Source organism: Phocoena phocoena, chromosome 8, assembly GCF_963924675.1.
Source record: "Phocoena phocoena chromosome 8, mPhoPho1.1, whole genome shotgun sequence".
In the NCBI taxonomy this organism is placed as follows: domain Eukaryota; kingdom Metazoa; phylum Chordata; class Mammalia; order Artiodactyla; family Phocoenidae; genus Phocoena; species Phocoena phocoena.
In genome coordinates, this window is record NC_089226.1 from 61,883,134 (window position 1) to 61,899,164 (window position 16,031).

Consider the following 16,031-nt stretch of genomic DNA (forward strand, 5'->3'; position numbering starts at 1 on the left):
ACTCTTCAGTCCCCTGGGCAAGTTCTTCCTCTGCCCTTAAAAACTGGTGCTCCTCAGGACTCAGTCCAGGGCTGCATGTTTTCCCAGTTACCACACTGCCTGGGTGGTCTTAGCCACTCCCGTGCCTTCAATTCAAATGTATCAGTCATCTTCTGTACCGTCTATTTGCTGATGACTTTACAATCTCCAGCTCTGGAGAGCACTGGAGACACATGTCCAGCCATACAATGGACTTCCTTACGATGTATTCCCAACCTTCACCTCAACCTGATTTTCTTCCTCCATTCCCTTTCCTGTGAACAGCACCACCGCTCAGAAACTCTCCTTGCTTTCCTTGCTTTTCTTCAGTCCTGATTTCCAATTAGTCTTCAAAACCTGACCATCTTAACTAGACATGTTTCGAGTCTGCCCTTTCCTATGTTTTCACACTGTTGCTGTCCCAGTCCAAGCACTGTCATCCCTCTTTTCGATTCCTGCCACAGCCCTTTTACTGGTCCCCATGCCTCCTGGATTGGACCCTCTGATCCATGTCCCCCTGACCAGAGCTATCCTCACAACTCTCACCAAACCAGTCGCGACAAAAGGCTTCCACTGGTTTGCCATCACTGACGGCAGAAAACTGCTGCCCATTATGGACAAAACAATGCAGATGTACCTATACCCAAACTGTCTGCAGTTTCACGGGTTCAGGGACACTAGGTATAGAACTTCTCTTCGCAAGACAAAGCCCAACCTCCTTAATATATCTTACTGACCTGAGCCCTGCCAACCTCTCCACTGTGCCCCACATTCACCTTCCCCCACTGCACCCTGCATTCCAACACTAAACCCATCACCCGATCCTTCCCAACTCCTTGCCTTGTATGTACCATGCTTTTGTCCTGAGATATCCTTTAAAAGTCCTGTCCAATTGGCCATCCCCTACTCAAACTTCAAGATCCCATTCAAACATCCTGTCTTCTGTGGACTCTTCTATGATCTCCCTCTGACCTCCCTGCAGTGCCTACGGTGTCCCCTACTGGGCTCTCACTGCTTTAGATGGACACTGACAATTGCACAGCAGCCCTGATTTGTTCATGTGTCTGCCCATCACACCCCTCCCCCGACACTGAACTGAAAGCTCCTTGAGGACAGCAGCTTGAGGGTCTTAGTGAGTTTCTGGTTCTCCAGCAGTTCCTAGAGGTATCACGAGAGCAGGCAATCAGTGCTGAACAAATGTGCAGAACCTCATAACTGCACACCACCTCCCTCACCTACTGACACAGGGAGAAACGTCCCTGGACACGCCAACTCAGACAACACACACAGACACGTGTGAGCCCGCGCCCCTGAGGCACCGTGGTCAGGAGTGCGGCCGTAGAAATGGCTGCAGAAGTGTGTCCTTTGGTCTTTCTAGATTTGCTCTGCTCTAGGACTTCCTGTCTTCCCAAGGGATGAGAGTTTCTGACCCTCTACTTACACTTCCAACCCCAATGTCTCCCATCTGTGTGAGGCAATGAAAAGAGCTGGGACTCTGGAGTTTGAGCTGGCTTTGAGTCCAATCTGAGTGTTATTTTCCTAATCTATATAATGGCCATGTTAATGCCTACTTTGTGGGGTTTTAGGAGAATTACAGGCAATGGAAACAAGGAGCTCAGAGTTGGGCATTTGGTAGATGCTCTCTCCTCGGTTCCCAACACCATCCTTGGCTTCAGAGTTCTAGGATTTACTAAGACCCCTCTCCCCAAAGCTCAAGTCTGTGAAGTCTGTGGAGCTTCCACATGGAATAACAGATCAGAGGAATTCAGAACAAGAAGGTCAGAGTAAACACAGGCCTGACTCAGAGAAGGGAGAGGCTGTGTGTAGAGAGACGGTGCAGTGGCCAGGGCAGGGATCTAGGCCTAGAGACTGGGTTAGGAGTCAAGGGTTAAGAATTGGTCCTATTCATTTAATCAGTCAGTGGAGAGAAAGCAGAGTGGGGATAATGGATAGTGAGGTCAATGTACTTCTTACATTCTATGTTAGGATTCTTTGTCCCCAACCCAGAATGTCAGCTGTTTGAGGGCCAGGACTGTATCTTATTCACCTTTGTGTGTAGCACAGAGCGTGGCACATAGCACATGATCAACACATTTTCTGAATGAAAGGATGTATGAATGTATGAGATAAAACTCAGGTGAATGATCAGCCTTGAGGAGGAGGGATTCAGGCCCAGGCAGATGTCCCTTCTCCCAACCCGTGTAGACCCTGGTGCCCTCCTGGGTCCCTGTTCAATGCCAACTCCCCCATACACCCTCACGGTGGATGCACAAAGGTGCCTACTCACGAAGTCACAGACCCACACACAGCCAGGCACACAGATGCACAGACTCACATGCAGACAGGCACACTCAACACACACACTCACATGGACAGGAGCTACTCTAACATACACAGAGACACCCAACCTCACAGAGGAGCATGCTATCACTCACACAGATGGGCATGTCCATTCGCCCGGAACCTTCCCCCACCCCACACACACGTGCAGGCACACATGGAAACGCACACAGGCATGCTTTTGCCCACACAGACACATACGCACAGAAAGACACTTTCTCGTGGGCCTCACAGACAGGCGCGTGCGCACGCACACACGCACACACATACACACTCACACCCCCTCCCTCTCACGGACACAGACAAACCACTTTCACCCCTGCACAGACTCACGCTGGCAGACCCGCGCACACACTTGCAGACGCACCCACACGCCGGCATGCTCTCACACACACTGTTGGGGCACTCGTGGTCAGCTCTGTGGCTGCAGCTGTGACCTCGAGGTCCCTGGGGCCTGTCTGGACTATGCTTCATCACTTCCTGCTCCACGGCTTCTAGTTCCAAACTCGAACTCCAGACTCTCTCCCGAGACTGTCTCATCCCCTCTCCAACTCTCTTCTCAGCACCATCTCCCCATCTGTCCACTGTTTCTCACTGCTTCTTCCCCAAGACTTGCTCCTCCTCTCTGTTCCTGTCTCTTTCCCTCTCCAGGTTTGTCCCATCCCTTCCCCCAGACCTGGCCTAAGCCATCCATCTTGTCTCTTTCCCCAATCTGTCCTGCCCCCTACCCAGATCTATCTTCGTTCTCCCCCCAGATTGGTCACAACTCTTCCCCCACCCAGTTCTGCCTTGCTACATGCCCTCACCCTGTCCCAGTCCTGTTACTGTGTCCTCAGGCTCCATCCTGCTCTCCCCCTCTAGCCCCACATCTGGGCCTCTGGAACCACAGCTGGTTCTCATTAGGAGGGGGAGGGGCGAGACAGTTCATTGGGGCCTGCAATGTGATGTCAATCCACCCCCCCCCCCCCCCCGAGAAGGCTGTGCGTCTATAGGACCTGGGAGCAGGGAGAACATGGGAGAGGAAAGAGGTGGGCTGTGGGGGAGTAGTAGGGGGACCATAAGGGAAAGGGTGCTCCAGAAGGAAGCAGAGGAATGGCCCAAGGTGCAGAGGGGAAGCAGGCTGGGGGAGCTGGCACCTCACAGGTCTCCTCCCTCAACTTCCTGTCCCAGAGCCAGGGAGGGACTTAGACCAGAAAGACAACAGGGTGAGGAGGGGGCTGCAAAAGGCAGATTGGCTCAGAGGTGGAGGAAGAAGAGGGTAGCTTTGGTGAGCAAAGGGAGGTGGAGATACAGGGCCAAGCGTAAAGGGGAGAGGAAGAGAGGCGAGAGTTCTCATGGGGGACGACGGGGAGCAAGACTGAGGGAGAGGGAGTATGTATCGGCAAAGCAAAGAGTGAGTGGAGTTCATACAGAAAGGGGAGGCAAGTCAGAGGCAGGAACAGCTGGGCTGGAGAGGTGGGGGGCAGTAAATAAAGGTGGGAGCTAGGGCTGGGGAGTCGGTGGAAGGGGGTAAAGAGGAGAGGAGGCATTAGTAAGGGAGGAAGGAGGAGAAGGCCGACAAGCTGGCTTCCTTGGATGTCCCCGGGACAACCTCATGGATGGGTGGCCCAGGGCAGTGCCCGGGCCTGGCTCTGTCCCTCCTGAGGACTGGTCTCATTAGGCACCTCAGGGAGAGGCCGGGGATGGATGTGAGCAGAGAAGGCAGAGGGAAGGTTTCTTTTCTGGACTGCTAGTGTGCTGGCAACTCATAGACGGTGCCTTATTTAATCATCGCAGCAACCGCGTGAAGAAGGCATCCCACCTTCCACTGAGGAAACTGGGGCTCGGAGTGAAACAACTGTCCTGAGTTAACACAGCCTTGATCTGATCCCAGGACTATGACTCCATACTGCCTGAGATCCATGGAGAAGGGAAAGATGAAGCGAGGAAGACATTTCAGGGGAGAGACCTAGGAAGACAATGGAGGCCTGGAGAAGAGAACCTCTGGGAGGAGGGACACCAAGGACAAGGTGTTTGGAACCCAGGTCAGCAGTAGCGGGACAGAGAGGACACAGAGAAGAAAGATGTGAGGAGGTGAAGTTGACAAGATTTGGCCACCGACCCTTCAGGAAGGGTGAGGGAATGGAAGAGCTCTAGACTGACTCCAGGGTTCTGGCCTGATTACTAATGTGGTGCCATTAGGACACCACAGAAGAGAAGCCATTTTGGGGGTTCCTGTTGGGGTCTCCCCATGGAGGTGTCCCAAACACAGTTGGATTTGCAGGTCTGGAGCTTAGGAGAGAGGTCTGGGTTGGAGATGGATTTGGACCAATCAAGGAGTAACTCATAGCCATGGGTATGGAGATCCATCAGGTAGGACATGTAGAGCGAAAAGAGAGTTTAGGACAGAGCCCTGGGGAACAGTCACATTCAAGGGGCAGACTGAGGAGAGCGTTATTCTTCTTGGAGGAGAAAGACAAGGAGGCCATAGCTCAGAAGTTAAAGGAGGGAGCATTTCAACAAGGATGGAGAGATCGATAGTGTCCAATGCTGCTGAAAGGTCCAGAAAGATGAAGACTGAGAAGTGGCCACTGGTTTTAGCAGTCAGGAGGTCATAGTGATCTTGGGGAGCATCGTTTCAGGAGAGTCCTAAGGGAGCAAGCCTCCTGCAATGGGAACTGATAGAGAATGAATCAACTAACAACTAGCCATAGACCAGATGTCAGTGTCGATTCATTCATCAACACATGCTTACTGCACTCCTAGAAAATGGAGGCAATGTGTCATGGTGAGATAGGACCAGACAGTGCTGAAGACATGGACTCTGGGGGCAAACCAACTCTGGGATTTCTCCCCAGCTTCTCACTTGCTAGCTGTGTAATCTTGGGTGTGCCACTGAAATGCCCAGTGCTTCCATTTCCTCATTTATAAAATAGGGACAGGGACTTCCCTGGTGGTCCAGTGGTTAGGACTTCGCCTTCCAATGCAGGTGGGGGGGGCGGGTTCGACCCCGGGTCAGGGAGCTAGGATCCCACACGCCTCATGGCCAAAAAACAGAAAAACATAAAACAGAAGCAGTATTGTAACAAATTCAATAAAGACTTTAAAAAAAGGGTCCACATAAAAAAAAACAGGGACAATAATACTGCTACAGCGTATATGCAGTTAGAACAGTGTGTTGTACACGGTCAGCACACATAAGCATGAACACAAAGATGCTTGTATGAGGACACAAGCCTGAACTCTTATTACAGTGGTTAAGAAGATGGGCTCTGCTGTCTGACAGACTCGAGTTCAAATTCTGACTCCGCCACTTATAGAGAAATCCTGGGAAAACTGTTTAACCTTTCTAGACCTAAGTTTCTTCTTTTGTAAAATGGGGATTAAAGTGCCTACTTTATATGGTTGATATGAAAGTTAAATGAAAGAATGACAAAAAAAACTCAGCACAGTGGCTGGTACACAGTGAAGGCTCAATAAATGTTGGCTGCTATTGCGTGCCAGACACTCACAATAACCCTGGGGTAAGTGTTATTCCACAACTGAGGAGACTGAAGCTCAGACTAGGTAGCAGAGAAACGTCTGGAACATAGCTCTGATGGACTCCAAAGCTAGTGCTTTCTCTTCCACAATATTGCTTCTCTGCTGGAGGGCTTGGAACAGTCTGATAAACGTTCATTAAGTGGCCAGGCAACCGAACAGGGAAGGAGCCTGAGCAGAGCTCTGCGTAGGAGAGTAACTCCAGCAGTACGTGCAAGGTGGGTCGGAGTAGGAGGTGATCAGTGACGAGTCAGTTACGAGTCCAGGTTGAGGGTCAGGTGGGCATGGTCAGGTGGTTAGAGGGGAAGTGACCAGAGGATGCTTGGAGGTCTCCAGGAGACAAAGGGAAAAATAGGGGAGGTGGGCCCAGGGCATGTGTGTGAAATGATTCACTAATAGATTTATTCAGTAAGTACCTATTGCAGACCTACCATGTGCCAAACACCATACTAGGCACTAGAGACATAGCAGTGACCTGGACAGATCGTGTCCCTGCCTTCATGGTGTTCACGGGTCGGGAGGCCTGGGCAGGGATGGGCAGGGCAGGGTGAGGGAGCTACAGTGGTGGGCAAAAGGAAAAGGAAGGAGAGGGCACAAGTATCTGGGAAGCTGACACAGGGAGGAGCAGGGGCCCGGGTGCCAGGAGTAGGAGGCCTCAGAGTGGTGTATGTGAGTGGGTGTTCGAGGAAGGAGCAGCCCGTGGCACCTCCAGGGAAGGGGGCCTGGTGGAGCAGAGCAGATGGAGAGGCACTGTAGTCCTGTGGCCTGATGGCACGTCACAGCTTCCTCGTCTTCCACTCCCTCCAAGAACCCCAACAGGCATGTGGCCCAGTAGATTTGGATCTGCAAATTTCTGGTGTTTGTTAAATATTTGCTAGCTGAATGAAAGGGAAATAAAGTACAATAGGGGAGCGGAAGAGGATCCAGGAGAAGAGAAGTCCAGGTGAAAGAGAGAGAAGAGGAGAGACAGTAGGGTGAGGAAGGACAACTTGTGCGGGAGGGGAGTGGAAAATGAACTGAGTTAAGTTCATGAACTAGAGACCTTCTGTCTCTAGTGGGTAAGTGGGTGTGTGTGAAAATGTCTCTACTGTGTGGGCAGCTGAGACCAGGGGTCAGTCTTCTGAAGAGTGAATGAGGGTGAGGGAGGTGCTGTGAGGTGCCTCATTCATTCATTCATTGTTCATTGCCAAGCATCTGTAGAGGGATCCGGGGACATGAAGATGAATAATATACAGCCTTGTCATTAAGGACATCCCAGCCCGGGCAGAGAGACAGAAAGCGAAGAGGTAATGACAACAGTGAGACAGGAGGGTCCCAAGCTTGCCTGGTGGTCAGGAGAGACAGGGTTTGAGACTAGAGCTGAGGATGGGAAGGGGTTATCCAGGAGACAAATGGAGTAAAAGGCTTTTCAGGCAGTACGTGCAAAGGGCCAGAAGCATGGAAGAATGCAGTGTCTTCGGGGAACTACAAGGAATTCAGTATGGCTGGAACTTGCAATGTGAGGGAGCTATGGAAATGGGAGAGGGTGGGGAGGCTGGGGGAGCCAGGTCATGACAGACCTCCTAAGCCTCCTTAAAGTAGAGATCTCACCCAAGACAGTGGTAGGACACTAAAGAATGCTGAGCAGGGAATGCCGTGGCTGGATTTGCACTTTAGGGAGATCCCTCTTGCCGCAATGAGAAGACTGGATTGGAAGAGGGAAGAGTAGACGTCTAGGGAGACAAGTTAGGAGGCTCTTGAAGTAATTCATGTGAAAAGATGGTGAAGGCAGTAGCTGAAGCCATGGATAAAAGGGGATGGGATATCAGAGACAGCTGGAAAGGAAGTAGAACCAACAGGTCCCAATGACTTTCTGGGTTATGGGACATGTGGAGAAGGGAGTGGCTACGGTTAATTTCTGGGTTTGTAGCTTGATAACTGAGTGGGGATGGTGGTTTGGGGGAGGAAGGAATGAGGAGATCAGGTCTGGACATGTTAAGGGGCTTATGGACTCTATAGTAAAGATCAGGTAGGAAGCAGACCTGCAGGTCTGGGGGTCAGAAGAGAGGTGGGGAAGAGATAGATATTTGGGAGTCATCAGCTTATACAGATGATAATTAAAGCCCTGGAAATGAATGAGAGAGATGACCAAGCAGGGTGTATACAGTGAGACAGTAAGAAGGTCCAAGCCAGAACCCTAATAAACAGTAACATTTAGGGGCCACCCAAAGGAGCCCCCAAAGCAGACTGAGAAGGAACAGCCAGGAGGTGCTCTGAAAGAGAGATGCACAGATCCCACCCTACTGTATCATCTGCTTTTTTGCCTGTATCCCTTGCCAAGGGTAGGAATAGAATAGTGTCTCCTATTACAGTATCCCCACCACCTAGCAGTGAGCTCATTAAATACTGACAGAATAAAATAGTGGCTCAAAAGGTGTAAGAATGATTCAAAGAGAAAAAAACAGTCAACAATATTGGACCCTGCCAAGAGGTCAAGCCGTTGAGGACTTCTGAAAAGAGCCCCTAAATTTGGCAGGTGAGAGGTCATGTTCTCTTAGGGAGAGCAGTTACATTGTATGGGGCAGGAGTAAATGGGAAGTGAGGAGCTCTGTGCGGAAGACCCTTGCACAAAAGGTGGCAGTGAGGCAAAGTGAGAGAGCGTCTTAGATAGTCAGGTATTACAGGGCTAATGCCTGGAGAGGTATTATAACCTAGAAGGTAGGAGAGCCTGGAGGCTCTTCATGTGCTCACAGGAGGAATGGGTACAGAGAGAGAAACTGGACACATGGATAAGACTCAGAGTAATTTGTCAAGTGAGGCCGAAGGGGGTGGGATCCGCAACAGCCGAGGGAATTCAAACTGGATGGCCTCAATTTTCCGAGTGGCCGACAGACCAGGTGTGTCTGTCATGTCTACTCTTCCTTCCTCCCTTTCCTTCAGCCTCCACATCCATTCTGTCACTGAGCCCTTCTGACCCCACTGCCTAAAGAATTCTTGAAACTATCTACTTCCTCGTCCTCTACTGCCACTCCTCCAGTTCAGACCAGCATTATCCCCTCCTGGGTTCCTGCAACAGCCAACCATCCCTTTCTTTCCAGACTCCTCCCTCCAGTCACCACACTGCTGTCAGAGTGGTATTTATAAGACAGATCTGATCCTATCACACCACAGCTTCAAATGATTCGGTGATTTTCAATTATTCTCGGCTTCCATAAGCTTTCATATGGACCTGCAAGAACTGCATGACCTAACTAACCCTTCATTACCTCTCTCAGACTCTGTGACCTGCCCCTCACATCATGCTACTAGTGCCAGGCTCACTGGGTTGCTTTTTCCCTCAGACATACAATACTTTCTCACATGTGGGCTTTCCATTGCTGCTCCCTAGGCTTGGCATATTCTCCACCCGCTTCACCTCACCTCCACCTCTCCTTTGCTCGGTAGACTCCCTATGTATCTATCAAGCTTAAGCTTAAATGTCACTTCCTTCCAAAAGCCTCTTCTGGTCTCCCTACAAGGGCTCAGGTTTCCCTGCTCTGTGCTGCCATGGTACAGCGTGCACCCCATAGCCTGTAAGCTCCATACAGGCAAGGACCATGTCTATTTTGTTCACCCTTGTAATGCCACCACCTACCACACCGCCCGGCACAGAGTAGGTGCTTAATAGGTGTTTGCAGAATAAATGGTCCAGCGAGTTGACTAATTAATCTGCTGAAAACAATGAGGGATGTAAGGTAAAGGGATGTGAAAAAATAGAAAAAATTTCATCTATTTATTTATGGAGGGCCCAGTTGAGGGTGCAATTTATAGAAGCGTGAATTTATAGAAGCATAACTTGGTGTGGTTGAGAAATCATTCCAGCTAGGGCTGAGACTTTGTGGGATGGGTGGTCTCAAGGACAACAATAAAACGGAACAAAGAGGGGCCAAGGAGTGGGTGAAGTGATGGTCCTGGGCATATAAACTGGAAGGAGAGCACAAAGCCAGAAAGGGGCAGATTAGGACAAAGCAAAGAGGTCAAGGGCAAGGAGTCATTATGAGGTTGAAAAGTAAGTGGAATGGGAGCAAGGGCATCCGGGAGCTGGAAGGACACTGGAGGTTCTGGGCAGAGTGGAATGTAGGAGTTCAGAATTTTAGAGATGGACCAATTATACAGAGTGGTCGTGGGAGGGGAGAAGGTAACAGGAGCTAAAGAGCTCAAGAAACTGTGAGGCTACACTTGGAGGGACACTTGGAACCATGGCAGTGTATAGGGTGAGGGGAAGACTGATCTAGGTCCCCAAGTTTTCAGGGAACTAGAGGGTAAGCCTGGGAAGTCTATGGGTGAGAAGCCATGGTGTGAGTATCGTAAGTTAATGGGAGTTTATTCAGCAGCTGGGACAGCTCAGTCTGTGGTGTGTGCAAGACACCTAAAACTGTGTTTCCTATGGGATATACAAGCGGGTGTTGGTACGGGTGACTGCAACACAGCCTCCTGTTAGTGTCAGGTCTCTGAGACACCTGCTATGTACAGGCAGTCCTGATGAAGTATAACCTAGATGATGGGTTGGCTGTGACAGGGTTACCATTGGATGTATAGTGCTGTGGCAGTGTCTCCGGAAAGGTGCTGGCAGCAATGGTGTCTCCCATGGTTTGTCGTGGCCTTGACAATGATCCTGTGGGAATGTGTTGGCTGCACCATTTCTATCGTGGGTGTATGCTGTTCTGAGAGCACCCTCTGTAAATGTGTATTGGCTCTGACAGTGCTTCCGGGGGGTGTGTGATGGCTGTGAAGGCATCTCTTGTGGATGTGTGCTGCCTGCAACTGTGTCCCCTGTGGGTATTTGAGGAGTTGACATAAGCAACAATATTTTTCTGGCCTATGACCCCATGGCTGTGAGCCCGGCCCACGTCACACTGAGCTCATTGTACTTCTAGACCTCCATTTCCCCACCCCCTCCACGTGGGACCAGGCCCGCAGTGACCTCCCTCCGTCCCCTGCACAGGATTCCCATCCAGGCATCCTGGACACAAACTCAACACCAGTCTGGGTGACAGACCTCCAGTTCGGGCTTCGCCTGTCTCTCCTCTGTTTCTCTTTACTTCTCCCCCCTCAGTTTCTTTGTTTCTGTCTCAGTTTGTCTCTGTCACACACCCATCCTCCACATTCTGACACATGGCTCCCACAGAGGCAGGCAACACACACACACACACACACACACACACGCGCGCGCACGCACACGCACACACACACACACTCCCTCACAGGGACTGGCTCACCAGACACATACTCACTCTGACCCACACACCCTCGGAGTGACACGCACGTACACACGGCCAAACACACACACACACACACACACACACACACAACTCCCCAGTGACACGCACTGACTCACACTAGGCAATGCACTCGCGCTCACATTCACATTCAGAGGAGCACACACACACCCTGCCTACACCCCCGGCACACTCACGCCGCCACACATCCGACTCGATGACACACGCACACAAAGACCCCCAGGCCCTGCCCCCACGCTCACGTTCACGCTCGTCCTCGTCCCGCAGGCCCAGGCCCCCCCTCCCCCATTGTCTCCGGCTCAGAACAAAGCCCCCGGCTCCGTCGCCGCCACCGCCGCCCAGGAGAGGCCGGCGGCCCGGCGGGTGCGGCCGGACGGGCCGGGCGGCCGCGGGCACTGACCTCCGGGCGGCGCGGGCTCCCTTGCCCGGTCCTGGGGCGCCGTCCGGCGCGGTCAGCCCCCTGGGCAGCGCCCGCCCGCGCGGGGCCTGGGGCCGCGCATCGTCCGCCACCGCTGTCTCCCGGCCAGCGAGCAGCTCCGGGCGGGCGGCCGGCCGTCGGTTCGCGAGCACCCGCCCGTCGATCGGTCCGTCCGCCGCCGCCGTCGCCGCCGCCGCCGCCGGGGCGCCGCCTCCTACACAGCCGCCCCGAGGAGGAAGCGAGATTCGCCGCCGCGGCCCCGCGCCCCCTCCCCTCCCCTCCCCCGCCCTCCGCGCGGTAACCCGAGCCCCCGCCCCTCCGCCCGCGAGCCCCCGCCCCCGCCCCCACCCGCGCTCCGCGCCGCTGCCCCCCCAGCGCCCGCCAGTCCTCCCTCCGCCCCTAGACTTCCCGGCCCCAGTCCCCGGCGGGATCCGGCCCCAGCGCTGCGCGGTTCCCGCGTCCCCGTTCTCTTCCCTTCTTCTGGTCCAAGCGCCCTGTCCCCTTCTCCCATCCCGTTCTCTACATCCTCTCTCCTCGTCCCCTTCTCCTTCTCGTCCTGCTCTTCCATCTTCTTTCCTACCCCTCATTCCTCCACCGTCCCCTCTTCTCCCTCACTGCCCTAATCTGCCTCCCAACCCTTTTCTCTCCATTCCCCTCTCCCTTCTCCCTACCCTCTTCTTCTCGCCCCATCTCCCATCCTTTCCTCTCCAGCCCCTTGTTCCCATCCCTTCTCGATCCTTTCTCCTCAGCCTCTTCTCCACACCGGTTCTCCCCATGTCCTTTGCCTGCCCTTCTCCTTTACCTGTCTCCCCACCTCTTCTCTTCACCTCTTTTCCCCCAACCCCTTCTCCCTGTCCCTTTCTCCCTGTCTCTTCCCCTCATGGCTTTCCCTCCCAGTTTCCTTCTGTCATCCCTCTTTCCTCATCCTCTTCTTCCATATTAATCTTTCCATTCTCTCCTCCTGGTCACTTCTGTTTAACCCATGCTCTTTATTAGTTCTCCTTCCCTCACTTCCTCTTTCATCCCAAAGTTGAGGCTCCGGATGGAGGGTTTTGGAACGAGGAGATTTAGGGATGGTGGTCTCACTCAGGGTATACTCCTCAGAAAAGGAAAGCGAGATGGAAACTAGGCAAGGAGGTGGGAAGGGGCTTGAGGGGCCAACTGGCAGAGAAAATGGAAAGAAGTAAATCAGATGGAGGCAGACAGTATTAAAGAACTGGAAGAGTTTTGATCCCTCCTCTTCTGTCCTTCCTGTGACTGAGTATAGGCTGTGAGTCCAAAGGTATTCTGACTTGAGACATGTGCAAATGGTACAAAGAAATCAGGAACTTCTGGGGTGAGAGAACACACTTTCAGTTAAAGCAGAAGGGAGTGTGATTTTGAGAAAGAGGAGTGAAGAAAAGGCTGGAATCCTTGATAACATCCAGGTTTCTGGCTTGGGCAGCTGGGTGGATGGTGGTGACATTCACTGTGTTGGACAAAAGGAGCAGGAGTTGCTTGCAGGAGGCTGACTTAGAAAGATGATGACTTTCAATTTGGGCTGCTAACTTTGAAGTGCCTGTCGGGTAGGTAGGTCTGCAGCTTAGAAGAGTGGTCTGGGATGGACATAAATATTTGGGAGTCATCTGCAAATACCGTATAAGCTTGAATATAGGGTGAGGTTTTCGCTGTTTTGTTTTCCTAAAATCATCCCAAGGAAAGAGGGAGTAACCTTATATTTGAGTCCTTACAAAGTCTCTCATATTACAGGGTTTGCTCTCATTTACTTTATTTTGAACAACAAACCACTGGATAGAGCAGTATGGTATGGTGACTAAGCTTGTGGACTCTGGGGCCAGACTGCCTGGCTTGGGGTCCAGACCCTGCCATTTACAAGCTGTGTGGCTTTTAAAAAGTTACTTAGCCTGTCTCTGCCTCAGTTTTCTCATCTATAAAGTGGGGCTAAGGGTTAAATTATTTAATATATATAAAGTGCTTCGTACCTGGCACATAGTAAGTGCTCCATAAATGCTAACTATTTTTACTGTTTGGGCAAGACCCATTAACCTGAAATGTCCTCAACAATGCTATTTTGGATGCCTGTATAGGTCATTTCCCACAGAATCAATAGTCACAGCTTTGATAACTATTCCTGGTAATAGTCTCACAACTGCAAGTGTTGAATGTTTCTAAATATGCTTTATAAAAAGTGCCTTTAAAAGTAATACTGTAGTACTTGGGAGGGGCTTCTAGGCTGCTGGAAATATTCTCTTTCTTGACCTGAGTGATGTTATATGGATGTTTTACTTTGTGACAATTCATTGAGCCAAACACTTATGACTTGGGCCATTTTCTGTATGAATATTATACTTCAGTTAAAAAAAAATTAACAATTAAAAAGTTTTTTTTAAAAGGCAAAACATTAAGTGACTTTTAGAGGTCATGAATATATTGCAGGATGCATGCCAAACACCAGCTGCCCTAGAGTGATGCAAATGGGGACCTGTGACTTGGGATACAGTTTCCAATGACTGCATCACAAATGGATTCAAATTGTGCTGTGTCCTCTCCGAAATTCTCCATGTAGACTGAAGAGAAGATCATCTGTTCTGGAAAATAGGTAAGATGGCTGAAAAAGTGACCCTCATAATGAGAAAGACGCTGCTCTGGAGAACTCATGTTAAAAGTATGCATTAAATTGTTTATGGAATTATGAGAATGGAAAGAAAGCAATATTTATAAATCAATATATTATTTATAAATATTTCTACTTCATGATGATATGTGAATTTAAATTCACATGTGTATAATTAAGTCCATTAACTGATAGAAGTAAACTTTTGGTTGTTTCATCCTCATCCCTGAAGGTATACAGTTTCAGGGTGATCAAAAAGCTTTCTGGATTTTCTCAGTAGGAAAATGAGGAATCACCTTGGGTTTGGGTTGGCTTATATGGGAAATGTGATAAATGGTAAATGAAGCTAAGGGAGTGAATAAGATTTCTCAGGAACAGCATGTACACTGGGAAGAGAAGGGGGCTAGGACAGATGCTAAGAAGCTCCAGCACTTAAAGGTCGAGGAGAGGAGGCACAGCCTTCAAAGGAGAGTGAGAAGGAGTAGCCAGAGAGGGAGAAGAAGGGGAGGAGGCAGTGCCAATGAAGCCAAGGGAAAGCCAAGGGAAGCCATGGGACAGAGAGTGTTCATCAGGGTTGACTGACACAGAGGAGGCCAGGGAGGCAAGGACTGATACGTATCCATTGGATTTGGCCAGAGGGAGACCACTGGTGACCTTGGGGACAACGGGGTGGGTGGAGAGGTCGGGGTGGAAACTAGTCAGCACTCAGTAAAGGAGTTGGGTAGGGTGGAGGGGGGGACTGAAGACATGGAGTAGAGCCTGTTCTTTAAAGAGGCTTGACTACAGGAAAGGAGAGAGATCTATAGCAGGGGGAGGGGACAGGTGTTTTAGGGGGCCAGAGAGTTTTTCAAATAGGAGAACCTAAATTTTCTTACTTCCTTCTATTTACTGAAGACACATATAAGTGGCCAGCTTTATACTTAAGATACATAGCTAGGATAGGACTAAGGAGCTCACAGTAAGCTGTGAAGACAGATCTGCATATTGGCACTGGGTAGTACAATGATAGAGGAAAGCATGGGATTGTGGGCATAGAGAGGATTCTTAATCTAGCCCAGGGTTGGGATGTCAGCAAATGGTGTCACAAAGATGATGCTGGAACTGGATCTTCAAAGATGAGTAGAATCGTAGCAGAGGGAGAAGTTGGAGAAAGGACTTTCAGGCAGAGTAAACAGCACCATGTTCAAAACCACAAGAGCATGAAAGAAAATAGCCTTTGGCCGTGGAGGCTGGTGTACAGGTGGTAAGTGTTGGTGGTTCCTGAGTACATTGACTTGGCTGGAGTGTAAGGCATACGGGCTGGTGCGAAAGGAGAAAACAAGAAGGGTAAATGGGGCCAAATCATGGAGGATATTACCTATCACGCATATTGTCCAGGCTCTGAGGAGCCATTGTAAGGTTTATTTAATAAGGGAAATGAAAAAAAAAAATAAGGGAAATGGTCAGGTTGTGTGACATCAGCATCACTTTGGCTTCAATACTAAGGATCAAAGGAAAATAGACAAGAGTCAGTTTCAATTGCCCAGCTTGTAATGAGGATCTAAACTAAGCTAGTGGTCGTAGGATTAGAAAAGAGGAGTAAGATATGAGAGAAGTCACAGAGACTACAATTCTTGGTGGCTGACTAGATGTGAGGAGTGGTGGTGCAGGAGGAGTGTAGTGCAAGATGACTTCCATCTTCCTGGGATGTACATTAGTGATGTTACCCATGATGTTTGGGAAGAAAAGGATGAGCAGGTTTGCGAGGAGAGACACACCATAATGAATTTGGTTTTGTGCATGATGACTTTAAGATGTATGTGAGATATCCAAATGAAGATGTCTAGGATGTGGTTGAGTATAAAATTTGGAACTCAGGTGAGCT